General features: G+C 43.0%; 1 protein-coding gene across 1 annotated transcript in view; it reads left to right on the top strand.

Annotated features, from left to right (window-relative positions):
- Positions 1 to 27,925, top strand: part of LOC142075983 (E3 ubiquitin-protein ligase MARCHF3-like) — a 74,196-nt gene that overhangs the window by 4,217 nt on the left and 42,054 nt on the right. The gene's annotated exons all lie outside the window — the stretch shown is intronic.

Here is a 27,925-nt window from a genome sequence, read left to right as displayed (position 1 = left end):
TGCCAGCAGTCCCTTTGACTTAATTCAGCTGAGTGGCCCAGGGTGGCCGAGGGCAATCATTTAATATAAAATGCTCGCTGGCCTGATGGCAGTCTAAGCTGTTGGGGTTTTGAGGGAGAAGGAGGGTGGGAGAGAGGGAGGAGCTGTTTCTTCCTGAAGACTAGCACGACTCTGCCACAGCTCTGCTGGGTAAGCTCCCAAAATGGGGATTCTTGTTATGTTAAAAATTCTGATATCTTGGTATTTGCTTCCATCCTGACATTAAAGTCTTTAGTGGAAAATTCAAAAAATTTCCCCTTGGAATTGTGAGAACATTTTGTTGTGGCGTATCTAAGGTGAAATGTTTAATTTCCAAAGCTCGTGTTTGAGGTCAGCCCTAATCCCAGCACAAGTCCGTCTCAGCCCAACGGGATGCTCCTCGGTCTCTTGAGTACCCTTGGTGTCCCCTCCCGGCAGAGCTCCCAAGCAGGGCTGCCTCTCCCATGGGACACCGGGATCTCAGAGGTACTCACAGATTGGTGGCTGCCGAAACTAAATGCTTAGATTCAGATTAAGACCTGAGACGAAATGCCTCAGTAAGTTTTTCCCAGTATAAGGATGTGGTATCCTGTGGACTTCATGCTGAAAAACCTCCGTTTTTGACGTGAGACTCATTCAGTTAAAATAGCTTTACCAGGCCTTGTTCATGCCCATTGAAAAATCTGAGGAACAACATTTTAAAATGGAATTTAAAATCGTAACATCCACACAATACTTAAATTTAGTATGTGGTTTCGTTACAGTTGTCTCAGGCATGTCTGTTTCTGACCTGGAGTATGTCTACATCCCCAGTCCTGGCGCTTTAGCATCCTTCCACACTTCCTTGTCTTCACCTTTTTTCTGCCTTGAGCTCCTGCGCTTTCCTGTTTTTCCATTTCACTGGTACTTGCCTCACACTTTTTGTTTCCTTGCCAGCCTTCCTCTTCTAAACGTAGGTGGTAGAGCTAGTATATTTGCCAACATCATCATTCTGCTTTTGTGTTTTGCTTTCCTCTGCTCAGTGTCAGCCTGCGCACTCTAAACAATTCGGGGCAAGGATTTCGATCACCCTTCTGTGTTTGTGCAGTGCCTGGTGCAGGGTGTAGGTCCCCATGCTTGGACATCAGCATGCACTACTGTAATAATCATGCTGATATCTCTGATTATGTCAGGGAGATCAGTACAGGAGATAAACTTCCATGTTCCATGTGTGGTTTCTATACTTGCCCTCATTTACAATGTGTTTTGAATTGTGTCCCCTTCTCAGCAGTGTGTTTTACATGAAGAACAAACAAACAAACAAAAGCTTTTATTATGTGGGGAAAATGGCAAACACAGATCGTGCTATGCTTGGGAGTACTGAATCATACCGAGAGCTTTTCAATGCCCAAGAAATTTGTACTGGCAAGATACGAAGTGGGAATGAAACAGTTTGGCTAAGCGTCATGAACTGGCTGATGTGCTTTCTACATCGCAACAGAGGTGGGCTTCTGGGGGTGGGAAACAGGCTTCCTGAGCTGCCTACACGGGGAACGTCTTCCCCTGTTGCAGGGAAACATACAGAGGATATAAGCTGATGGAGAAACTGATGGAAGATACTTATACCCCGAGAGCAGGCTAGGGCTGTTCCTTAATCTGTTCCCCACAAATTCCCTTGTCTTGCTGTGCCGGAGCCAGTCCTGAAGCTTTGTGGGAATTTGGATGGGGGTGTATGCCAAAGTTCAGCTCCATGCTCAGAGTTTGTCTCCTCTCCCTGTGAGCTGAGGGAGCCTTCAGACATCCTCCTGCCGCAGGACAGCTCCACCGCAGCTGCTAGAAGGAGACCCTCCTTCCTTTCCGTCGGGTGCTCAGTGGAGCTGAAAGAAACCTGCTGTGCCTGAGGCTTTGCAGAGGCCAGAGGGCTCACAGCATTGCTTGCAAGAAGCAAGCTGGTCCCTTGTGAGTGGAAGGAGCCTTTTCAAAGGAGATGATCTGGAGAAATGGGCCAGGGCTGGTGCTCAGCCGGCTCAGCGGTGAGCTGGCTCGGAGAGGTACGCCAGCAGAAAACTGCTTGTTTATTTTCTAGTAGGACTAATTTGGGGATAATTCAGCACACAGAGTTGGATCTCTGTAAGCTACCAATGAAAGGGAGGGAACAAGAATCAATACCAGGGTTGAAGGGGGAAGGGGAGGGAATGTAGCCCTAACACTGCCATAATGTGGCTTAAATTGGGGAACTGTAGCCCACGTGGGTTGCTGAATGTCACCTAGAAAATTTCTGTCTCCTGGGACCATGGCACTTTAATGACTAGCTGCACCTTCCTGTTATTTTTTTCCTCTCAGCAGTGATGTTATTTAGAGTTGAGTCGGCGCATGCTGACAACTGGAAAGTCTGGTCGCAAATTTATATTGCCCAATGCAAAGTAAGGGCTAAAAACATCATCCGTATGGTATTCATGGACAAGGCAAGTAACAATCTGGCTGCTGAAGCTTAACGAGCCTTGCCATTGCCAATTAGCTACAGAAAGCAAGACTGATGAGAGGTGACAGCGTCATAGCTCCTATGTAGACATTGCTGAGCTCTGTGAACAGCAGCTATTTGCCAAAGTTGAACAAGGCTAGGCTGGAAGCAACTGTGGTGTGTACATGAGCTCCTGAATTACTTCTCAGGCCAGTTAGATTTTATCTAAATAGGAGTGGAAATAGTGTTTATTTGCTGGTGGAAACCACAGCTTGCCTAGGGTCTTCTGCAAGTACGGTGTGCCTGTAACACCGGTGGGTATGGGTACATCCTCGGGTGCAGGCAGGCATCTGCTCGCTCTCCCCGTGCTCGAGCTGCAGAGAGAAGCCAGCTCTATTTCAGAAGCTGTATAGCTGTGCTAGCACGCAACCCAGCCCCATCTAATGGGTCCTCAAGGTACATTTAAGGAGTCTTTTGCAGGTGGGGACAAAATTGTTCTGCCTCTTCTCCAGGCTGCAGTAGAGTTATTACCTCCTGTTCACCCACGTGCCAAAAACCAGTCAGACAGTACTGGCTTGGCTGGGAGCATTAGGTAGATCGAGGTTCATCTTTGCCTGCAAAAGCTTGCGTAAACATACCCTCCTTTGGCATCATCCCTGCTGCGGTGTCCCACGCTGAGCCCGGACTGGAGCTTTTCCAGGCTCCGGCAGCAGCAGTGTGACAAGCAGGTATGCATATGCCCGTGAAGACCAGTGTACAGTTGCAAGGTGTAGGGCATTTACCCTTTGGAGAGCTTGAAGCCCTGCTTACCCTGCTAACATGTGTTGTCGCATCTGGCTGGTCTAATAAACATACAGTCAAGGGATGGCCCTGGCCATAGGCAGGAGAAGAGACCATTTTAACGGTAACCAAAATGTAATCTTCACATCCCGGATCTATAAAACAAGATGCGTGGCATGCCGAGCAACGTGTGCATATGGACACAACACTGAAATATGTAGCCAGAGTTTTACAGTTGTCACAGCAGCCATCAAAGTATTTGGGAGAGGGTTCCCCTGCATGGGCGCACAAGTTGGTGTATCTCTGCACCTGGGACAGCAAGACTGGACAAAGCTGTAAGCCAGTCTGAAGCACTTTTCTGGGCCTGCTGCCATGCACGTAAGTTGTTCTGTTGTTGCCCTTTTCCTTGGGTTATTTCACTCTGTTATTGTTGGTTTGCTGCTGCCAGCCAGGTTCTTATGAGCTGATTTTTTAAAAACAGGCCACAATTGTATAAATGTTATTTGATATATGGGTGTTGTAACAAATTCCCATCTAGCAGCAATGCATTTGTTATGTTTTCTTCTGAGAAGTGCTGATTGCTAGCATGCTTGTTTCCTGAACAGCCAGCTTTCTCTTCTAGTTGTTACTCAGTTTGATTTCCTTATAGCGCAGATAATCATTAACAATATACGACTTATTCCTGCTGGCAGAAGGCGGTGCTTGGCATCATGATATCTCAAAATAAACAGAAAGGATGAGGAGTCTATTTATAAAATAGATTATAGCCAAAAAATTTGTAACCACTATGGACTGACAAAGAAAAGGCATACTTGAAAGAAGCGATGGCAAAAGTGTGTACAGTTTATCGGTCTTTAAATTCAGTTTTTCCATAAATGGAGGTGATGAACAAATCTGTCCCTGATAGCTGCCATGTGGTAATATGCATGAATAGCCTGGCCAGCAGGTCGAGGGAGGAGATTCTGCCCCTCTACTCTGCTCTGGTGAGACCCCGCCTGAGTACTGCGTCCAGCTCTGGGGTCCTCAGCACAGGAAAGACATGGACCTGTTGGAGCAGGTCAAGAGGAGGGCCACGGAAATGATCAGGGGGATGGAGCGCCTCTCCTATGAGGGAAGGCTGAGAGATTTGGGGTTATTCAGCCTGGAGGAGAGAAGGCTTCGGGGAGACCTTATTGCAGCCTTTCAGTACCTAAAGGAGTCTTATCAGAAAGAAGGCGTCAAACATTTTAGCAGGGCCTGTTGCGACAGGACAAGGGGGAATGGTTTTAAACTAAAAGAGGGTAGATTTGGACTAGATAGAAGGAAGAAATTTTTTACAATGAGGGTGGTGAGACAGAGGCACAGGTTGCCCAGAGAGGTGGTAGATGCCCCATCTCTGGAAACATTCAAGGTCAGGTTGGACGGGGCTCTGAGCAGCCTGTTCTAGTTGAAGACGTCCCTGCCCATGGCAGTGGGTTGGATTAGATGACCTTTAAAGGTCCCTTCCAACCCAAACTATTCTATGATTCTATTCTATAATACCTGTAAGTGTTTTGGCTCATTTGTAATGTTCTTCTCTTTTTTGGTAAAACCATCTTCAGGCCTGAACACTGAAGCTGTCAGCATAAGGTATCTGTATTAATTTTAAGAATATTTCCATTCATTTTAACACACTATTTTTTGCAAGTGGAAATTATTCTTCTGGGAACATTGTTCTTCTAGGCACGCAGATTTAGTTTTTTACCCTGTTGTTCCACGGTATCTAGCGGACTGAAACCATTTTTTGTGACAGAGAATAGCAAATGCATTTTTTCAGATCTTGACAAGCGGAGTATTTTCACTTCTCTCCAGGTTCTTGAGCGTGCTGCCAAAAATTATTGTATGCGTTCCGTACCGTGTCTGTCAGAGCAGTTTAGGGAACGTCCTCTCTTCATTAAAGTCATAATTCTGGGAAGACGGAAGATGGGAGGAGGAGTTAGAACACATATATTTTGTGATCCGTGTAAGGAAAATTTCTTGCCTACCATGATTTATTTTATATCCAGCTATCACATCAGAGCCAGTTTAACCAAAGGGTATTAGAACTTGGTTTAATTTGTGTAGGTTTCCAATCAGAATTTCCAGTCATTAAATGTATTATGTAAACAGTTTTAAAACAGCATTTCCTAATGAGCTTTGTTATAAAAGACAGATCTAGAGCACTGGTAAGAAAAAAATGTTTTCCTGAAGACGACTCCAGCCTCTACGTACATGTCTGCGTTTCCGTACCTGGTGAGATGGCCCTGTAAATTTGTCGGGCAGGTGTTTTTACTTTGCAGCCTGCGTGGGTGCTTATTTTCTATAAGCAGGGGCTTATAGAAAATGTGTAGCAGAAGCAGTTGAGAAGGAATCCGTGATGGTTACACACACATAGCTGAAGTAACAGGAGTGAGTCTGCTCTGCTGGAGCCAGAGCTTGGCATGTGCTTTTCTGGGTGTGCTGGTGTGCTTTGAAAGCTCTTTTGTGATCTGCAAAGGCAGCTGCTTCATGGCAGAAGTGGCCCTAGAGTTTCTGAAATACATTTAAACAGGTGTATTGCACGCCGCTTCCGTCTTGTTTTAAAGGTTTGGGAGAGTTTGGGAATGCGTTTGTGCGCTGGCAGCAGTGGCATGGGAGGTACAGTGTCGTTACGCATTCGTAGTGAAGTAGCCCTTTCTCAGCTCGCTTAGGGTCTGCCTAAGGATCAAAGCTAGCAAAAAAAGCAAGTTTTGAGTAGGCTTTGCCAGGTGAGTAATCAATATAACTTCAGCAAGTGTTCAGAAAGGTAATTTGCATTCAACCAGGTATTTAAAAGAAAGGGAGGGAGATTTCTAAACTACAGTTCTTCAAATATCTGATAAAAAGTATTAGCATTTAATGCAGTCTTTTAATCCCAGTGATTAATTAAAATTAGTTTTTAATCTTTTCATTTTGCTTTCCAGAGTTGTAACTGTTCGTTTTCTTTTACTTCTGCCCCTTTGGATTGAATTTTGCTGTCTGTACTTCCAGTGATTGCACAAGGAAGTTTGCTTTTGTGCAGCCATGGCTAATGTAAACCCAAGGAGCAATTTTAAGACAGCTTTGAACATTGTGCCCGTAATACTTTTTATCAAAAACACATGAAAATTGCAATTCTGCTATCTCTGTGAGGATAGTATCAGCAGAGTTCTCATCATCTTTACACTATGCTTACTGGAGTCTTAGCTTTGTGTTAAGAGCTCTTGTGCAGGCATTCCATAAAATGGAATGGAGATTAAAACTAATTGGTTTCTGTGTAAGCCACTGTAAAAATCTGAGTAATAAGTCGAAGAAATTGTCTTTTTGTAAGTTTTTTTCCCTTCTGTTGAAAAAGTTTGTCACAAAAGTTATTGTCCTCTCCCATTCTATAACACTTTTCATAGTGGCAAAGATCATTCATTATATGTTTTTAAAAAACTGTAAATGTGGAAATAAGAAGCGATGTGATTGTTGAGCATCATTTATGTCCCCAAAGTTTCGATGATGCAAAAGCAAATTACAAGAGCACTTCCAGTATCTCAGATGAAGATTTTGCTGATATTAGTCATAGTGGGTTTCTGGCCAAGAAGTAGAGAAGATGTAAAGATACAGTTTTCAAATTTCAGATCTGAGCTTTAAGCTTTGAAAATCCCATGTAAAAATTGAGCACGGAGGTGACTCTCTTGTGTAACATGAGATGGGAACATCTCGGCTTTTAGAAGCCGAACCAATGTATCTTGCCACCCTTGCTGATGTCCATTGTGCGTATCTGAATTTCTCAGCTTAGGAGGATCTTTAGGAACAGTTTTAGGAAGACCTTTTTTTGGGGTCGTTCCCCGTTGTCTCCAGACAGCTCAGTTCTATGGTGAGAAAAAGTAAGAGTTGTGTAGGTTTGTGCGCTGCTGACCAACTCTCTGCAGCAGAATCTTCATTGGGCCCCGTTGCTTCATTTTTATGAGAGCAAGTGTTCAGCCACTCACTGCAAGTCCTGAGCAGAAATAGTCTAAGCTTATAAATGCAGGGTACACCAGGCCGATGGCTGCTGCAGTAACGTGCAGAAACTTCTAGGCTCACATTTCCACGTACAGTTCTCTGGATTAAAGACTTTTAATTTAGGCAACAGGATTCAAATCAGTCTCTATGGCCTTTTGAAAGGAGCACTCAGGGGACATTTTTCTTATTGGGGAGCTTCCCACAGCGTGTGACCCTTTAGTTAAGTTTCAGATCCATAATCTTTGTCAGGTCTATAGGCGTGACCTGGAATTCCCTCCCTCCCCGAGCAACAGATTTGTTTTAGGATTGTTAGAGGAAGTTTGAGGTCCGACAGAAGCCAGTGTTGTGCAAGATGCTGGTGCAGGTCATTGAGCAGCGGTGGGATTTTGCTGTGTGTCTGTAGCAATCAGGCTTCTCTCGGAGAAAATAGGAAGCGGGTCGGTGGTGCTCGGCCCATGGAACGCGTGCATGGGCTGCCACTGCATCGCACCGCTGCCTGTGCGGTGCAGAGCTGCGGTGTGTGGTACAGCAGCGCTCTCTGGAAAAAGTCATCCTGACTGGGATGGGGCTGCTGTACGCTTGCCTGTGGCTGGCCAGTCAGCTGCAGTGAGGTTGTACGCTACCTTGTACTGGTCTGGCTGGGCTGGAGATAGCTTTCTTCATAGCAGCCCGTAAGGTCCTCTGTTTCGGGTTTGTAGCTAGAACAGTGTTGTCAAGGCCTTCGCTCTCTTCCCTGTCCCTGCCCCACGCCCCCAGTGAGTAGGTTGTAGGGTTTTGGGGGATGGCTGACCTGAGCTGGCCAAAGGGATTTTCCATAGCATATAGTGTCACGCCCAGCAATAAAACCTGGGGTAGGGGAGGATGGAATGAGGGTGTTGTCCTCCAAGGTGCCCATTGCTGGGCATCTGCCTGCCTGTGGGAAGTGGCGACTGACTGCCTTTGCATCACTTCTTCCTTTTCCTTTTTCTTTCACCTATTAAACTGTCTTTACATCTACCCGTGAGTTTTCTTGCTTTTGCTGTTCGTGTCCTCTCTCTTGTCCCGCCGGGGGCAGGTGGAGTGGGGCACTGTACGGGCACTTGGCTGCTTGGCTGGGTCAGCCCACCACAACGCTGTACAAAGGAATTGAGAACAGGAGCATTGGGCAGGTAATAGGATTGGTCTCCCAGGAGGATGCTACTCTCTTTGCTGACATTTTTTTCTCAACGGGACGGAAAGCGGTATGGATGGTCATTTAATTTGTGTAAGGTAGAAGGCTCATAATTCCTCCTTGAATGCAGACGTGGAAGTCATTAGTTGGAGGATAGGAAGCACGTGGGGATTTTTTGAGTCCTGTCCTGTGATCCAGTGCAGTCTAGGATCTTGCTGGCCTCAGCAGCACCTGGGAGTCACCCTGGGAACATGGAGGCAAACCAAAGCTTTGATTTTCTTTGAGTTGAGACTGGTAGCTGTACGTGCTACCAGTAAACACAAGCGAAAACCTGTTTCTTTTCTGTGAAGTGAGGTAACGGATGGCAAGTAGTTAAATAGATGAGTTAATTTGAATGCTGTCCTACATAGTGTAGATATGTGTTTCCTAATGAGAAATAACTAAGTTCTCCCTTTTGTGTATACTGCAGTCACACTTACTATTTACAAATGGTGCAGCAATTTTGAGTAACTGTGGCTATTTAATCAACTCATTTTTTTAATTTCCCTGTTACGAATTTGCTCAGAAGGCAAAAACCAGAGCCTTAACTCACGAACCTAAATGAGGCTGCAATGAAAGAGTGACTGAGTGGATCTGTGGCTTGTGCTGCATTAGTGATCTCTTGAAGCTACATCAGTGCCTTCATTTTTCCCCAGTTTTTCAATGGGAAATTTTGCCTTAGCTGGTTTGGTTGTTTTGACCTCCTAAAGCATTTGACATTGTCCCTAGTCCTAAAAACAGAGTGTCCCTATTGTTAGCCAGAGGCATTTCAGGCTGAAAAATTTGTGCCACAGTAGGTGAAGATGGCAAAGTAGGAAAACGAGTTAAAAATGATTGAATAGGCTCTGCTTCCTCAGAGAAGGGAAGACTTAGAAGTTGAAGCCTTGTGCGCTTTTTCCTTGAGGAATATACTGAACCAAGAGATAACAGTTTGGTTAGATCACATGGAAGGAGTCCCCAAACTTGACTTTCTGACGTTGGTGTCACCAAAGGCTGATGGAGATCACTCCATTTTAAACCAAGGTCTTAAATGCATTTTCTAGGCGACTTGGTAATTACCCACTGGTTCTTCCTGCTTCATTGAATATTTATCTTCCTCATCATAGTGATAGGAGTCTCTTGGGTCCTCTCTGGACATCCCAGTGTCTTCTCTTTCAACAGACCGTCATCTTTCTTTTTCCCTCGGCTCTGTGTATTTGTCGGCACTCAAGGACAGACCTGGTTTCCTTTGAAAGAAAACTTGGTCTGCAGGCAAGAGGGGTACTGCAGTGAGCTCCTAGAGATGCCCCGGGGTGGCTGGCCAACGCGGCTGGACTATGGGTAGTACCTGTTTCGGCATCAGGATGCGCTGGTGCGTGCACAGAGACTAAAACTGCAGAGCACAGGGAAGAGCAGTTCTGCCCTGCTCTGAGAGACAGTCTGTTTTGAGTCCTTTGTGGTCCCATCCCTTGCCCTCCACCATCTTATTTTCGATGACGCCTGCAGTTGTCAGTAACGAGAAGAATTTAACCTGTCTCTCCTTTCTTAGCATTTATCCCTCTGTTATCTCCTTATTAGCCATCCCTCTGAGGCTTTCTGAATGAGGGAGGGTCTCCAAAAACTTGAGCAGAAAAAATCAGGCCGCTTGTCTTTTCCCTTGTATGTGAATTTGGCTATTGTTTTTGCTTCTCCTTGTTCTCAGCCTAGACTCATAACCAAGACCCGTAATCTCCTGCTCAGTTGTACTGTAATCTGCTGCTCAATTGTACTGCGTACCGAGAACAATGTTTTCAGTTCTTCTTCTGTGTTACCTGTGGCTGTTCATTTTCTTTCTGACCCTGTCCTGCAGGCAATTAACTGTAGATTGCTCTAACCTTGTTCTTCCCAATGGCCACAGCAGTCCTTGACACGGACTCTTTGGATGCTTCCACGGAACCAAATTAAAATCCTCTTCAAAGTCCCACATAACTTTACCTCCTTGGTACCTGTCTTCCGTAGTATGTTATAGGCACTTCTGTCATCTGTTTGATCATTTAGGCCTGCCTCATGACATCGTTTGACTGAGTCTCTTGTAATTACGTCTGCGTTTTCATTTGTGCTCCCATATGTGGGAAGCTGTTCATGACTTTGTCCTCAGAAGATTCTTGTCTCTCCTCCTCCAGACCCTTCTGGAAGATAAATGCCTGACAATGCCTACAAGTGCTGATAATGACAGATGAAGGGTAATTGCAAATAGTTTCTATATTCCTGCTGGAGCAGGGGGGATGGACAAGGGACCTCCAGAGGTCCCTTCCAACCTCAACCCTTCTGTGATTCTGTGATTCCACTTGGAAGAGCTATCCTCGACCACTTGTCCAGTAGTTTTCAACGTTAGCCATACATAATTAGAGCTGAGCTCCATTTTAGTTAAGCAACAACCCTACCATGTAAATAATCCCTGTAGCACTGCAAAAGGTGAATTATCTAGATGTGAGCACCTTTTACCTAAATAACGTTTCTTATTCTCCTCTAGTTTACACTCTTGCCTTTTTGAATTTGGATTATAAATGCTTTAGGCCAAGGAGTTTACCTATTTTTCCCATTTGGAAAGTACTTCATATATATGCTAACATTTGGTTATGGTGTTTGGAGCACAGTGCAGGACGTGTGTGTGGTACGTGGTGCTCTGAGGTGCAGCCGATGAAAGTGATGCCAAATCGTCCTTGTAAGCTGGCAGAGCCCTGCTACTGAATAAACTGACTTACTTTTACACTTCCGTTGTACTGAGTATTGCTGCTGCGGTGGCATAGCCTCTGGAGAGAGCAAGATCAGCCGAGCAGTTAAAAGGGGAGACGGCAGCCAGGGCTTCCTATTCCTGCCACTGCCGTTCATTCTGTGTGCAAGCAGGAGGAAGCCAGGCAGTACTTCTTTCCACCTCGGTTTTATTACTTGTAAAATGAAAAGGACTGCCTTAAAATGATGATTTGAGTAATGTTTTAGTACTGATATCCTTTGCTGGAAAGGCGTGGTAGGTTTGCATGCTACATATAGCTTAAGCGAGCTGACAATAGCAGTGGTGGTTGTCTGTGATGGTTGAAGGAGCAGATTCCTTCAGGGTATCTCCTAAAGTCGTGCCAGGTATGCTGATTTACTTCAGGTAGCCTGCATGACACATCTGTTGGTAGATTATTATCCCTTTCGGCAGTGATCACCAATCACTAGATTTTCCTTAATGATAGCCAAAGAGAATAGCGATTTGTCTTTTCTCTAGCTTTGCATTTTACTTTCCTATGCTGAAGCAGTTGCGCAGTTCATTCCGCTTCAAGGTTGCTTCAGTCTTCTACGTAAAATGATTGTGATCAAAGCTTCACTTGAGAAGGGAGTTTGAAAAGGTCGTTAACAAGGACAAAAAAATGTTTCTGGATTTTTAAACTTTGCGAGCCCTCGGTTTGTTTTCATAGTCTTATAAATGTATTCTCGCTTCCAGAAAAAGCTTTGCTTTTTTTTTCCCGCTGAATTCTGGTTTGGCCTTTGTAATTGATGAGTTACTGCTGGTTGATTACCATTTCATTGTCTTCCTTTTCTCTCTGTATCTGCCTTGCTGTGTTACCTGCTTTCTCTACTGCTTCCCCTTATCTTCCTCTTCTCTTCTGTCCTTGGTGGTCTCCCCATCCACACCCCTCAGGGCTTCTTAGCATCAGCTGCCACCTGCGTCTCTCACTTCTAACTGCAGCAATTCGTGTTGGCTAGGCGAGCACTAGAATGAAAGGCTGTCTGCAGAGCCTTCGCACTGCGTTTTTCAAGCTGACAAAGAGGTTCTTCAGATGAACACGGCGCTCACCTGTAAAGTCAACTGCATATACGGTAAATAACAGTGGGGTCATAACGTCTTGGACTCTCGTAAGCAGAGCTCTGCAGCAGTATACAAAAGCTGTTCGATTACACCCTGAAAAATAAATAAACAAAAGTTGAAAGAGCTTATCATTTTTCTCTGTTGTTTAGCTGAACTGAGACAAAAAGTCTTTGAAGGTTGAGAAAAATCTGACGGAGAATATCCAAGGTAGCTGACGCTAACAGTCTGCCTCTTCAAGAACTCAAGATGCTCACAAAAGGTATTGATGTGTTTTTTGGGTTCGACGTGCACACTCTGCGAGAACAGACTGGAAGGATGGAGACTTACTCTGGAACATTTCAAGGCTGATGAGTAAACCTTTTTTGTAGTATATGCTAGCGCCTCGTCCTGTCAGAAACTGTGCAGTGAGCAGAATTTATTTCATTATCCATTGGGGAGAAAAATTGTCCTCTATAGCTGTCTGCTTCTGATGAAATCCAGTTATGGATCTGTGGACCTTTCCAGACTGAGGAGTAGAAATGTAACCACAATGTCTGCTTCCTTTAATGTGGTCATGGATCCAGACTACCCTCTGTAGAGAATTCACTGTTATGTCTGTAAAACTCCAGCCATCTGCAGTCGGTCTGTTCACGGTGACAACAGATAAGACTGTGTCATCACGGAGTAGAGATTTGGACAGCTAGAGGGGAAGCTGTAGATAAAAGAAAGCTCTCCCGGCAGACCTGTTTTTTGTCAAGAGGGACATGTTCCTGGACAGCTGCTTGATACACTACCTCTGCCCCGAACTGCTGGTGGGCTCCAGAACTATAGTTAGACATTTGGGCCTTTTTACTTGGAGGGAGGAACGTTGCAGGTAAGGAAGCAATGATATTCTCTCCTCTAAGGCTGTCGTGAGCATATACTGAATCCTTATATGGAAGGGTTAGACTTTTGGTTTGTAGGTTTAATTATTTCTTCTCAGCACATGTGCAGGGCGAACTCCAGATGGACATGCTATTAAATTCATTATCCCATTGCAGCGAGCAAATGGAAGGGTTGGTGCAGCATTTGGCATGTTTTCAAGGCCAATTATTTTCTTGCTGCATTTTGAATATAAATTTTTAAAAGATGGCTTTTTGAGCGGTGAACCGATTCCTGAATCTCAGCCTGGTATGCCTCCCCTCTTGTCTGTGTCACCGTCATGATGCATACTCCAGTACAGAGGGCACGAGAGCAGAATCTCCTGCTCTAGCAGCTGTGACTGAAAGTATTTTGGGTTCAACTCTGCTCGGATGCAGCTTGGCTGATGGTCATTCAGCACAAACTGTTGAAGTATATGACCGATGACCAAAAGGGAGATAAGAATGCTATTTGGAAGGGGTCTTGAGTTGTTTTGAGTTATTTACAGAAACAAGAATAACACTTGTAAACCCTGGGCTTTAGAATTGTAAATAGGCATAGCATGCATGTGATGGTGTTTGGTTACGTCTGATTATGAATCTCTGACTGGAAGTTTGTAGTACATCTGTAAAGAGCCAAAGGTGGAGTAATTAACCTTGCACGATATGCAGAGGTGAAAATAATTGCACGCTTGTATTGACCGTTCTGGCTCGGTAGCAGGAATAGAGCCGTTTCATTACACTGTAGGTGTTGGATGAGGAACCAGTGCTCCTCTTCTATGCTGAGTAAACAGTTTTTCTAGAACTGTTAGTGTTTTCACGGGAGGTTAAGTACATGGCTTTTCCATATTCCACATGGCGTGAATAAAATACCACGGGCAGAAGCTATAAATCAGTTCTGAACAGGCATTAGTACACGGAAAAATCTAAGGAGAGTTATGTTAGCTTGGTGTGTTAAGCCTGCACTCTGCTAGGCACATTTGTCACTCTGGGGAATGTATTTAACAAGGAACATAAGACAGCACTAATGAATGTGGGGGAAAGCAGTAATGGAAGTAACTGTCAGCTGTTAATTTTTGTTATTTAAGGAAGACAAGTTTATACCATATTAAAGATTTTTGAAGTGTTACGCAATAATATAGGGGTGTTTAAAAGTGTACGTGAGGATGCTGTGCTGTTGCCAACAGCATTTTCTTGGCAAAAAAATGTTTTTCTTCCCCTGTGTGTTACTTTTTATGGTTTGGTTCACTTTATCAGCGCTACTGGCATCTCTCCATGCAGAAGCAGCAGCCAAAGTGAAGCTGTGCCAAACCACAACTAATGCAGTGTTGATTTGTTCGGTTTTCTTACAGGTACAGTTTACAGTATTTAGCAAGTAGTCATTCAGGAACATTCACAGCAGTGGCTGAGTTTCTCAAGATATATGCTGGGGAAAAAAAAAAAAGGCAGGAAAGGGTCAAAGCAATGTCTTGGACCTTAGTACTACATGTGTCTTAGATATGATCTGAACCTGAATCTACTCCATGATTTTGAGTCTGTTCTGCTTTTGCCAGGGAAGAGAGATTTTGGAAATTTTTTTTTGACCAAACTCCTTTCAAAAGCTCATTTTTCTTGTGTTTGGTAAGATGGTGTCACTTGTAATCTTGGGCGAAAAAAATATTGATATTGCTCCCTTCTTGTGTTCCCCTCCATGTCTCCATCCCCCTGCTGCTGTCAAAAAATCAGTAGGGTAGGACTGTAGATCAAAGGCAGCATATAGTAAATTCTTCTTGTTATTTTTAATAAGAAAAATATTTCTTGAAGAAACACACTGACAGCTTTTGTCAGAGTTTGAGAAACTAATCACAATATTTGTACGTTCACATTTGAGCATTTAGCATCTGTGGATTATCGTATTTTATTTATACAAAGCTGTTTGATCTAATTGGAGGAAGGGAGGAAACATGCTAAAACCAGATACATGAAATTGAAAAAAGTGCCTCTAACTGAAAGTATGACACTTAATTCACAGACTGCCTGTGTCTTTGTAATCACTCTGACAAGTGCTAAATGGCAGTGTGTTATACCTACTTTTCACATAAGGGATTATGCAGAGAAGTATCAACGGTGGCTCTAGTCCAGTATTTGTTCATGAAGAAAGTAGCAATACGTATATGAATAATTAAAAACTCCACCTTCAAGCAGTGTGAATTAATTTTCTTTTTAACCACTACTCAATATTAAAATTGTAAATGATGCTGATTTTCCTTGTTGTTTCTTCACCCCCTTTTTTTTTTAAGCATGTAACCTTAGGTAAAGAACGAAATAACTAATCAAAGCCAACAGTGTTCAATGCTTCATCTTTTTACGCTGTTTGTAAAATAGTTTATCTTAAATCTGGAAGTGATGTCATATTCCTGCATCCTAGGACAGGACTGTAGGTGGAGTGAAACCAAGCCTGGAGGACTAATTTTGTCGGAAGGGATAGTTGATTTTTAGGTGCATCTTTTGGAAGGCTTGCCTTTATTTTCACTAGATTGAAGGAAGAGTCAGTAGCCTGATTTCTTCCCAGTTTTCTAGGGTCCCACCAGAAGCTGTGGGGTGTATACACACACACACACATACATACACGTATTTATCTTTAGACCGTACATCAAAATACTTCAAGCTGATTTACAGGATGTCTCAGTGTATTGAAAAAACAGAACTGTGCAACAGACGTGGGAACATTCTTGATTTCCCATGAAGTCCTGGTCCTCATTCAGCTTTTTTTTGGGGGGGAGTGGAGGGGGAGAGTAGCTTGGCAGGAGATAGCAGCAGATTTTTAGTACACACTACCAAAAAAAAGTGGAATTCTCTCTACATGCAGACACAGTGCTTAAAGGAGAAAAAAGGATGCATTTTGTGTCTCCTCACCTTCTGTGCCTGAAAATGTTTTTATTAAGCATCTGGAGTGTAGATGTGGTATTTCTTTTCAGTCTCCTCTTGTATTTTTTATTCTCACTGAGGGTTCATTGAAATATTCATAAATGGGAGTAAGAGTTTGGTCAGCCTCTGCTCGCAAGAACAGGGAAGAGTGTCTTTATTTTTTATTAGGAGTGCCCTTTATTTTTTATTAGAAGCTAGTTAGATTTAAGGAGTCCAAACCCAGTGTTTAAAATCCTTCCCCTCTTATTTGTTTGGGTTTCATCTTTAGGAAGTTACAGTCAAAGTAGGTTTTTTTTAGCTTGCTGAGGTTTGCTGATCCAGAAACAGAGAAGTCAAACCCCTAATATTTCTAAAAGCAGAGATAAATGCTTTCATGGTGATAAAGCTTGGTCTTTCTATGTGAAAGGAGAGACTGAGTGCATCAACATATTTTTCAGTCATTTGTGCATCTTTTTAAGGGGCTGAAATCCATACTGGCAGCCTTGCGTGTCAGCCCGAAGTCTGGATAATTTCAGTCTTGCCTTAACTCTGTTTTCCCTGGGAGCATTAACATTTGTCATGACTGTAACAAGGGGTAGAATCTTTCAGTTGTGTTAAAAGTCCTCTGACTTTCAGGTGTAGCTTTGGAAAAAGAAAAGAGGGGGGATAACTTTTTAACGTAGAAAGATTTGTCAGACTGCTTTCTGTGTTTGCAGAGACTGCTTTTCTTACGTGATGAGGTTAGGCAGTTACGCCTTTCCGAGCGCAGCTCATTCCTTCCCAACATCTCTGTAAGATGTTAACTAGGCAGCAATAAAGATGTACAGGAGTTTCATGTCAGAAACATGAGGACAGTTAGAAAGACTGACAAGAGGCCAGTCGTTCCCCTGCCTGTCCCTCCAGCTAATTGTGTCCTCCCCTAACATGACCAGTGTGGAGCTACCATTAAGCTGAAATAACATCAGTGGAAGATGCAGAAGCTGGAAGTTTCTGGTTGTTTTTAATCATTCACAGGGAGAATGATTAAAACCAGCCTGGGAAAAGGCAGCACGGTGGAGACCTGTCCTCCCCCTCCTGTGGCGACCAGAAGGTTTCATGATGGAAGAGGGAGGCGGGAGAAGGAAAGAAATGGTCTGTGTTGCAATGTCAGAGGTCTAATTTTTCCTAGGAATTTTCCTTCCTAGCTGGAGGCTTATGGGAAAGAGATTTCTACAGCAAAAAACCCCGTGGATGCAGTGTGAACTGAAAACCTCGTATCTTGCTCTTTTCCTAGAACTAGGTGGTGGGAAAGAGACTTAGCTTTACAAACGCTTGCAAACCTCTGTTTTCTCATTAGTTGAGTTGATTGAGCTCCCTCATTCTTTGAAGCCACCATTTGTAGCCCTTCTCTGTACAGCACGTATGGGAAATGGGAGGAGAGAATAGCTGGTTGAAGATAAGACGGGAAGAGAAGATACCCTGCAAAAGAGAATTATAGCACACGGAGACAAAGTTTAAGCTTGAAATGCAGGAGTGAACAGGGAAGAGAGAGGGTACAAAAATTGTGCATGTCTAAAAGGAAAAATGAAGCATACTGAATTCAACTGGGGGAAAGCCACCCAACCCCCCCAAAAAAGACGTAAAGCCAGGAGGAGGAGTGACAAATGCCAAAGTGATAAAGTAAATTACTTACCTCTTTCTGATTTAAAGAAGGAGTGATTTACACTGTGTTGTTCAGCAAGTTACAAAGAAGCCTTTGAACTTGAAATTCTTTGAAGGGTTTTTGACCATTAAATGAAGAGCAGGGAAGATGTCGATAGCAATGGCAGCAGAGACGATTCTAGCTGCTTCGTGAGCTTGCTTTCCAGGCGCATAGGAACTGGGGTCGTGAGTCCCCAAGTCACTCACTAGTCCTAGTCTTCCTGTTCATTGGTCCCACTAGTCCGGAGTATTGCATTGTTGATAGTACTTTGCGTTGTTTTCAAGTGCCTTCCGCTTTGTGTGTGTGTAGGGGAAAGCTGAAGTGTGGCAGTGCTCAGTGCTCCTCTCCACAAGAGATGAAAATTCCTCGCTTCATTTTTGCTCATCTGCTGGGTAGGGATGTTGCACAGACCAGCTGTGTTTCACTGTCCCTTTGGATTAGGTGCTGACATTTACCAGGTGCTGGCCTGTCAAAACCAGGGGAAATAATGTGCGTGTGCTTAGTATACTTTAGAGGAACAAATTTTTTTGCCTTGTGTCTGGGATTTTTCACTCCTGCTTTCAGAGAAGTGAAAGGCAAAGAATGACACTGATGAGGATTACAGCTTGTTTTACGGTATAGTCTTCTCATAAGTATGCATAGCAACTTTTCATCTGAACTTTTTTTTTTTTAAGTAATCAGCCACCTCAGGGTAAACCATTGCTACGTGCTGTGCAGTAGCTTTTGCCCTGCTTAACATTGCAGGGTAGGAAAGGAGTAAGAGTGCTATCCCTGCTGTAGTCCTAAAGGTAGATTATGGCAAGTGAAAACTGCTATCTAAATTACAAATTAGAAATAACATGAAGGTTAACAACCTATTGTTATGAAAAAGTCTTTGGCCATCAGTAGTAACAACTCACTGCCTTGTGTGTTTGTTGTTAAGTGACCTGGCAAAGTGAATTCTTCTGTTTAAATTCCCATCATTCCTACCACCGAATTCGATGGCAAGGTTCACTCTATTACTTATTACACGGATGAAAACATATAAAGGAAAATCATCTGAGGGTTTATATTTCAGGGACAGTCTAGGTTTCATTCACAATTTAGCAACACTTAATTATCAACTAATCATTAACAAACTTTAGTAACGCTTAATCATTAACTAATTCAGTATTTGCAAAGTGAGTTAGTAAGTCTACTACAATCACAACTTAATTACAGATTATGCTTACTATCAGTTCACACATAGAGACAAACATATATATACATATAAAAAAATATACAGAAGGTATACAGAAGGGTTAAAAATTCCCCTCGATTTCAGTGAAGAAATATTCACGTTGAATGTCTAGGCATTCCCTCTCAACGGGCAAAAGGGTTGAGCTTCCGAGGGGACTCTGCCCAGGACCCAGCGGTCCTCCGAATATCGCAGTCCCGAAAGATCGCAAGCTCTGAGAGGCTCCCACTCAGAGGGAGATGCTGGGCGCAGCCGCTGCGGTCCAGGAGAGCTCAAAGGGTCTCACTTAGGACCACTGTTTATAGGTTCGCAAGGTGGTTGGCTTTAGTGAGCCGTAAATTTCCATCCCGGCCACAGTCCCAGGTGGTAATTACTACAAAATTCTCAGGGTTTCGGTGTTGTTCTACTGGGCACCTGGGCAGGCAGTAGGAGGATGTTCCCAGCCTCAGCTGTGCAGAGTTTCTGGTACAGTCAAGGAGCGCTCCACTGCCAGACTTCAATACACCAAGGCCGAGGTTTCATGGAAATTTCTGAGATCAACAAGCGGCCCAGGGAAGAAGAGGGGAGGGTGTGAATGCACCACAACGCTCCATTGTTTCATCAATTCTGTCCTTTCTGGGTCATCTTATAACCAAACTCACTGAGGTGTTAGTTAAGACATGTGTGAGCTAGAAGTGGTAGAAAAAGTTGTATCATACTAAGCTGTTTCAACATCCTGTGTTATTTGGAAGAGTGACACAGTTCACAATGAATTAAATTTTCTCCATTTGAATACCTCTATGGGAATAAGTTTGCATGCTGTACGGTTTGTATGCACAATTAGTCATTGCAGAGGATTCACAGGTACGTTTTCCCAAGTTTTTAAGGTACTTAATTTATAAAGCAGCATGGAGAAAGTTAAAAAAAAAAAAAAAGAATAAAGTTACCAGAGAAGCATGTGTTTGTTTTTGAACTGCTAGCATCCCAAGGTACACAGGGAGCTATAGCACAGGAATTGTCGTTTTGGGTTTAGAGGAAAGGAAGGGAAATAAATCCAGGGTGATGCCTGCTTCCTGGTTTTGCTTTGCATGCATGGCTTTTCCAATATTTAAGTATGTGACTGTGGTTTGGAGGGCAAAGGGTTTGTGCGCAGGATTTGTATTTGTTCTTTTAAACCTTCACTATATGAAAGAAAATGGGTTATACGCAGTTTACCAAGATATCTGGGAGAGAACAGGAAGCTGTTTCTGGGAGTGGATGCTTTTCCAGTTTTGAGGTGTCCTTTGTCATTTGGTATTTGGTAATCACCTCACCTGCTCAGAATTATAAGGAGCTCCCACTTGGGTACATTCCTGAAACTCATGTGAAAAGACTGGAGAAGAACATGTCCGAAGTATCAGAGAGATGAGAGTATTAGATCCTCTCCTAGGAGAAAATGGTACCTCTAGGTAGGAGAGGATGGGTTTGAATTTTGTGCAGTGAGCAGTTACCTATGTGTTCACAACATAAATAGGAAGTCTTTATTTGGCCCTATAATGATCTTGAGAAAACAATATTTTGGGGGTGGAAAGTTGTACAAAAGTAAGTGAAGGAGGGTTTTGTGCAATGTTAGCGTGGGTGTACGGCTGTGTACTCAGTGCTTCTGAGTTTGTTTGGGATCATCAGAAAAGTCTTCTGGATACACTGTACTTGGTTTTGTTAACAGGTACGTGCTGTAATACTGAACTACTTAAAGCTTTGTGTGAGTGCTTGGAATTCAGTGAGTGGAAGAAGCAGCCCCCAGAAGGCAGCCCTTGTCCACAGGGATTTCTCAAGTAACTTGACTATGTTTAGCCAACAAGATCTCTCTGCAGTTTTGTGGGAAGTGCTAAACGAATAATCTTTTGATTTTACTACCATGAGTTCAGAGAAGCCGTTTATCAAGGATGGGAGTAAGCAAACGGGTTGCCGGTAGTCGGTGCTTTCTTTTGCATCACACAACCGAATGCACTTCTGCTTCTGCGGAATTGACTTGGGATGTTCTAGTAAAGCAAGGCATTCAGAAAGAGAGATACTGGTAAGTAAAAGTCACCTCTGTCCTTTCAAACAAGCTATGGTCAAGCAACAGTGCCGTTCATAGTTTCCAATGCTATTCTGGAACTACCTTATAATTTCTAAACAAAACCAGGTATCATAAAACTGTATGTCAGCTTTTCTTGTATTAAAACTTTAATAGAAAAAGGGTAGCCAGCTGATCAAAAAATCTGTCTCCACGGCTTCATGTTTAAACAGTGACTTTGAGCGTGCTAGGTAATGCATCACACGGAAGTGTGTTCTTCCATCTGCTGGTCTAGTGATACGTTAAGTTATAACAAACCATTCATTCCCGAGGCCTTGAAATCTTGTGCCTTGTGTCACTGGCATCAAGATCCATTTCCCTCATGCATTCAGTCAGAGCTCTCTTATCAATCTGTAACTTTGTAAAATGGCTGCAAGACTGTGATGTTTAAGGGTTTTTCCCTGTGGTTTTTTTTCAGGCTTTTCTTCGTTTCATTTCCTTCCTTTCCTTTTCCTTCCTTTCAGTATTACAGAGCAAAGGGTGCGGAATTGGTCTTCTGAGAATGGAGATTTGGTTCCATTTAAGTACCTGTAGAAGTTCATGCCATAAAGCCTTAGCCAGTGGAAGAAATTCTTTTTCCCCAACTATGTAAGTGAATGTCAAGACGTTACACTAAAGCAGATTTCTCTTTTGGATCCTCAAAGTGATGGAGGCAAATAAAACCTCTTGATAATAAGCCACTGGTAGTCCTTGCTCTTTAAAATGCCTCTCATCTTGAGTTTGAGCATTTTCTTTCTTTAGCTAGGCGTCAGTACGTCTTGCAATGTCCTCGTCTGAACTGCTGAAGAGCTCCTAACTGCAGGTAACTCTCTGTAAGCATTGTTTTTCCCTCCGTATCTCGGCATTTGCTGCAGAAGGCTTTCTTTCCTCCCTGCAAAGACTTAACCCCCTCCAAGCAACACCAGGGTCAGAAACAAGTCTCACTACAGGGAAGTTCTTCGTCCACCGCTGCAATAATGCAGCCCATCTTTTCCTCAGCAGTTTTGTTTCTTGACAACTGCTCTTGACAACAGTCTAGTGAAACCCACTTTGGTGTTCCTCAAAGAGTAACCAGACCTTTGCCATCTCTCGTCATGGGGCATTGTGCCTCTCTGCAGGCTGCTCTGACTCCAGCAAGAGCTTTTCTAGTTGTTCTGTCCCAAGCAGAGACAACGTCTGCTGGGAGGATGAAGATGACTGGGCACACAAAGCAGATGTTCTCATTTTAAGCTCACAGAGATGCAAGAAAGCATCACTGAGGGTGGAGTACTGCCAGAAATGCTGAGTAACAGCACTTGGTTCACTTGCATTGATCTCTGTCTATGGTGCCTAACCTTGAAATGGGTGGCCTGGATGCTTATCCATTCCACGGCTAGGAGGACGTCACAGACATACTTTCTACGTAATAAGTTTCAGCTTTATCAGTCTTAGAGGCATTTATGATTAATTACTGCCAGCATTTTGGGAGCACAGGCAGTTCTGTATTTGTGTGGGTGTACAGTTGAAGCAGTGGTAAGTTCCTGTTCATTACCAGGTGTAGAAATATCCGTGTCGTAAGTGCTGACTTCCTGCCTGGCAGGTTGCTTGCAAACAGCATTTACATTCCTGGCCTTCCAGGTGTTTCTTGATTACATCACTGATCAGATGCATTTGCAGCACTTCCACTGTCTCTGAAGCACTTGTCCTTATTGTATGCAAATGCCACTGAAACAATCACAGAGCCAAAAAAGAACAGAAAGCTGAATTTAATTAATTTTTTGTATCATTGACTGGATGGTTAGCTGAATTTTCATTGTTGCAATTCTCTGTCCTGCTGTAGAGCTGTGGCAACTAATCTATAGTGTAGGTACAGCATACACTTTAATTTTGGCATTCTATAATCTCATTTGAACTGTGAAAAAACCTGCTCATTCTGCCTCAAGACTGGTATGAGCCGTTTCAGGCTGACTTGGAATTTCTAAGGTTTGAGATAGTGAACGTAAATATTTGACGCAAAATAGCTGAATACCAAGTGAAGAATCGGAGAGAAATAGCTTGATATTAATTTTGTCAGCTGGCACAAAGGAACTAAGTTTAGTCGGTATAAATTCTATTTGTTAGGATTATTAGCATTTCTAGTTAGCAATTTTGTAAACTGGGTTTCCAAGTCTATTCTGCAAGCATGCAGAATGTTTGATCTTGCCAAGAGCCTACAGAGATGGCCCTGTTAGGAAGCAATAAGGTGATGATGGCCAATGCAACGGGGCCTCGCTTAACAGCAAGGAAATCTTGGCCCTATGAAGTCCGTAGCAGACCTCTCCTTAAAGTCCGTAGGTTCGGAGGTCAGCTGTAGGTGCTGGGTCAGAGCTGGTATTTTCTACCTGTTCCAAGAGAAGGGAAGTTAATGACTTAAGATGGTGAGGCCTCGGCAAGAGTTTTGGGAAAAAGAGATGTCGCGCAGAAAAAGGCAGTGAAAATTAGATACCACTGGGTGGTTGGCTCTAGAGGATAGGTGGGGAGCCGACCACCTGCAATCTGGACACAGCTTCATGTCCTATGGGGCAGAGCCATATCGGCGTGTGGAAACTGAATTAGCACAGTAAAGGTGAAACCTTTTTATTTTTTTGGTTACTTTTGGAGAACGTTTAAGGTACATGTTAATGTTTGGTGCACCAAAGATACCTGAATGTCTCACTGGGTCCCTCACATCTGGTCCAGAGTAGGGGCAGTGCCGAATCCATCACCTTAATTATAGGCCTTAGTGACAGCAAATGTGTTTGCTGGGAGACTTACTTCAAATGCTCATGATGGCAGATGTGCCGAAGAGTTAATACTTCTTAAATTAGGAAAGCAAATGGCTGAGAGTTTCCTGCTGTGGTGCTCAGACCTCATCCCTACAGGAAAAAACAGCCCAGAATGTTGCTGGAAGTAGATGGAAAGCTCCTGGTGAAATATCTAGACTTCATATGCTGAGCCGGTCACCAGGAAAGGACGGTTTTCTTTGTTTCTTTCTTCTGCCTATGTTGCTTTATTGGATTTGCGCCTGACTAAACTCTCTCCTGCTGAGCATGCCTCACTGACTGCTGGTGTGCTTTGTTGCTGTCACACTCTTTACAGGAATCTGGGGTTTTCCCAGTCTGGAGCTTTAAAAAAAGCTTTGTTTTCAGGTGTTACGTGGCTCACGCTGTTCTTGGGCCAGTCCATCAGCATGTCCCAGGACCAGGCTGCTGGGCCCCATTTGGTTGCAATAAACTTTGGAAGCAAACAAGTCTGTTGTTCTGTATCACATTTTATTGTATGGCACCTAGGGATGCAATTATTTAAAAATCTAAAGTCTGAAATTAAAAATAGCATTCTTTTTGTTAACTTCAGCCCTTGTGGAAAATAAGTAAATACTTACATATGCAATCAGGTCAAATACTGTTCCTGAGAATACATAGATCTGTTTTTTTTTAAAGAGAATAAAATAAAGTAGAAGACATTAAAAATTTCTGCTTGGCAGAAGGACAGAAACATTGGATTACACCAGACACAGGTTTAAGAACAAAATACTAGTAGATGCAGTATTAAGACTAGCCCCCCACAAAACCATAGCAAGCATTTAGGGGAAAGAGATCAAAAATCATGCACAACACCCAGCCTCTGCCCACACAGCCAAAGCTCAGGTTACTTCCAGCGCTCTCTAACAAACACAAAACTTCTCATACAGAATATTGAAAGCCTCCCAAAACGGGAGGAAGCAAATTTCTCTCTGAAAGTACATAATTCTTCTTAATAAGTTAAGCACTAAGCTACAATGCTTACCAGTGATGGAATGAAGCTTATACCTCCTCATCCGATATTAAAGGGCAAGCTGTATGTGATGTTACGGTCCAAGTTAAATTAACTGGTTTTGTCTGCTTTTTAAGCATGCATAGAGGTATGCAAACATGAAATGCTTTATGGTTTCATAAAACTTAGCATACAGAAATTCCAGGAAGGTCTTCTAAAATTGAAGTGAATTAGTAACTTGATGCAACAGTCACATCTCCAGCTCGCTAGATTATCCCAAGTTTTCCAGGAAAGCCTGTCTTCTAGAAAGATTGCATTAATACAGGCATCGCTTCAATGTGACCAAAAGCCCTAGCTTTGTGTCACATTTTTCCTTGCAATTTAACTGTAAGTGCTTCTAAAAAGTACTGAAAATGAAGCATAAAACTCAATTTGGCTTGAGCAAGCTGCCTTTCTTCCTCTGTTACTCCTTCAATTGAAATACAATGTTAATTTCCACCAATTAGTACCTAAGGAAGCAAATGTTAATGGTTGTAAAAACGGGTTCAGGGGGTCTGTGTGAAAATCCCCCTGGCTATAGGGAAGTCCTAGCTGCAGGTCATTGCACACAGCATCCCTATAGGCAGTGGGATAATGCGCACGTGCAACTTGGACAAAGTGTACTGATGCCCAGACTCACCCATGAAATGGGTAAAAGACTCTATCATTTATGCCCAAACGTTAAGTTTTATGGGCCGGGCCCAACCTTTCCTCTGTAGATGCTTCTTCATGGTTACGTGGCAAAGAATGTCCGAGATGCCCTCTTAGGCTTACTCGGAATCGAGTTCTTTTCACAGCAACATCAGTAGAAGAAACACAACATAGAGAATAAGAGGTTTCATGGATCTGGAGATTTATTCTTCAGCTCACTGTACTGAGGATTTGGTTATCAGTAGTGTCTGTTCTTTGTGGAAGAACAATAAAATTGGTAATAGTTGCCATTCATTTTTATTTAATATAGTGGTGAGGGGTTTTTTTTAGCAGAACTCAGGAAATGAACAATCTTGCAAACATGTCCAGCTCTAAGTTATTGGTTGTCATTGCAACACTGCTCTGCCAAGGGCAAAATAATAGAAAATGACTTAGGATAATGTAGTCTATAAATTACTTTCACCTGAAGAGTTAGTGTATTCCTGTTCTGAACAGATCCTAGAAGAATGAATGTTAATTAACTGACTGGTAGACATTTGTTTTAAAAAGAAAAAAAATGAGGAAGAGAAAATTGTGTTGTTAAAAAAGAACAGAAATATCATCTGGTTTTAATTATTCAACAGTATTTAGTGGTGATTAATCACTGCTGACATTACCAAAGCAAAGACAAAGTATTTAGTTTAACACTTTGTAAAAAAATCTGTAAATGCTTGGATCCTGGATCCTTGGATCTTGGATCCTTTTTCTTTGACTCTTGCAGATCTTTACTAAGTTTTGTCTTACCAATCAACATTCCTAACAAAGTCAGAAACTCAACCACTTGTGCACAAGAGAAATCAGCTGTGATATTATCCTGTCATTATGTATTATCCTCATCCATAACCTTTCACTATCGTATTTGTTTTTCAAAATAACGCACTGAATGATTTATGTAATGATCTTCCCGGCTGTGGCATGTTCACGTGCTGTTTCCCACAGCTTCTGCCATGAATACTCACAGCTTGTCCCATGGAATTGCCAGCTACTTAACGTTGCTGTAGTTATTTCTGCTCCAGACTGAATGACTCTCAAACCCACAATCCACTTTCGGGGTAGTCATGTGAAACTTTCGTATTTTTTCTGTGTTCACATATTTGGACTAAGCTGTGGAAGCGGAGCGAGCATCTTTTTTTTCCCCCTTTTTGAAATTTATTTTTCTTTTTAAGATTGTATGAATCTGGTTTGATTTGTTACACAGAACTGCTGAGTTTTGAGAACCAAATATCCTTGTCTAACTATCATGGCTACATGTAGAGAAGCACAATGGCTTGGATAGAGCACACGGACTCTGATGGGCTCTTTTACTCCTATTCAACTTTACTGATTTTTTTTATGTTGGCTGTTGTGGGGGAGAGGTGGAGACAATCCCTGCAAGATTGGCGATTGCTAGAATGTGGAAAAATAATGAAAGCCGTGAAATAAATCAGTGGGTCATGCGGCTTGCCAGAGGACCTTGATAAGCTGCTGCTCAAATGATGTGTATCTTTTTAGAAGGAACAGTTTAAAAAAGTAGAAGTCGTGCTTTCCTTCCTGGTGGAAGGTGGGAGTGGAGATGGCCACTGGTGTCACTTGGCCCAGCTTTCAAGCTCATGACCTTATAAATGGCCTTGCGCAGATCCTCCTTTGGGAGTTGGGAGAAGAGCTCCGTTAGATAGTGTTGACCAATGCTTTTTTTAATATTCTTTTACATTTATATCAATCTGCCCAAACTTTGCAACAACTGTCATAAGACCACTGGGCATGTATTAAAAAATTAACGCATAAAAATTGTAAATGTGGTCTCTGCATAGAAATTCCCGTGGTGAAAAATTAAGCAAAAGAGACTTTCTGGCTTAACGACGACAATCATGATGAATAGGCAAGCTTCGCAGAAGGTGAGCCAAAGCATACAGGCAACTGGCATAAAACTTTTATTGACTGTGATATTTATTAGGATGTGACAGTAAACACAAATGAATAAATACTGTTGTGAAGCTGTTACAGCCCAGGCAGCCTGAAGCATTTTAGTTTTGGTACTTCATAAAAAGCTAGTATAGCAAAAAGTGTACCATATTCCAGCCCTGCAATGGGATTTCATCCTACGTTTTAACTTCTATCCAATGACCAGGTTGTAGCACTGTGTAGTGACTGCCAGTCTTCATTGGGACGGTCTTCGTTGTTCCTTTTACTGCTCCCTAAGTCCCTCTGGAAGGGCAATACTAACAGCTAACGCTGTTGGTGCTGCGGAACCAAGCATTTGCATGGGCAGTGGGGTGGAAACTTCTGGGGAGAGCAGCAGCTGGGGATAAAGTCTGAGGATAGTCAGGAGGTATGATGCGGCTGCAGAGACAGATGCGGTTGTTCAGCTCTCCTTTCCATTATTTTAGTAGACGTCTAACCAGGGATTCTTACAGGTCAATGTGCAGTTCAGAGAGTTAGCACCTAATACGGGTTTAAAGTTGCACACTCCAAAATGGTGACCGCTGCTTTGGGATGGTCAGTGTGTGATGCCTACCCGTCGCTTG

The sequence above is a fragment of the Calonectris borealis genome, chromosome Z (assembly GCF_964195595.1).
Source record: "Calonectris borealis chromosome Z, bCalBor7.hap1.2, whole genome shotgun sequence".
Taxonomy (NCBI): domain Eukaryota; kingdom Metazoa; phylum Chordata; class Aves; order Procellariiformes; family Procellariidae; genus Calonectris; species Calonectris borealis.
This window is presented reverse-complemented; position numbering and strand designations above follow the sequence as displayed.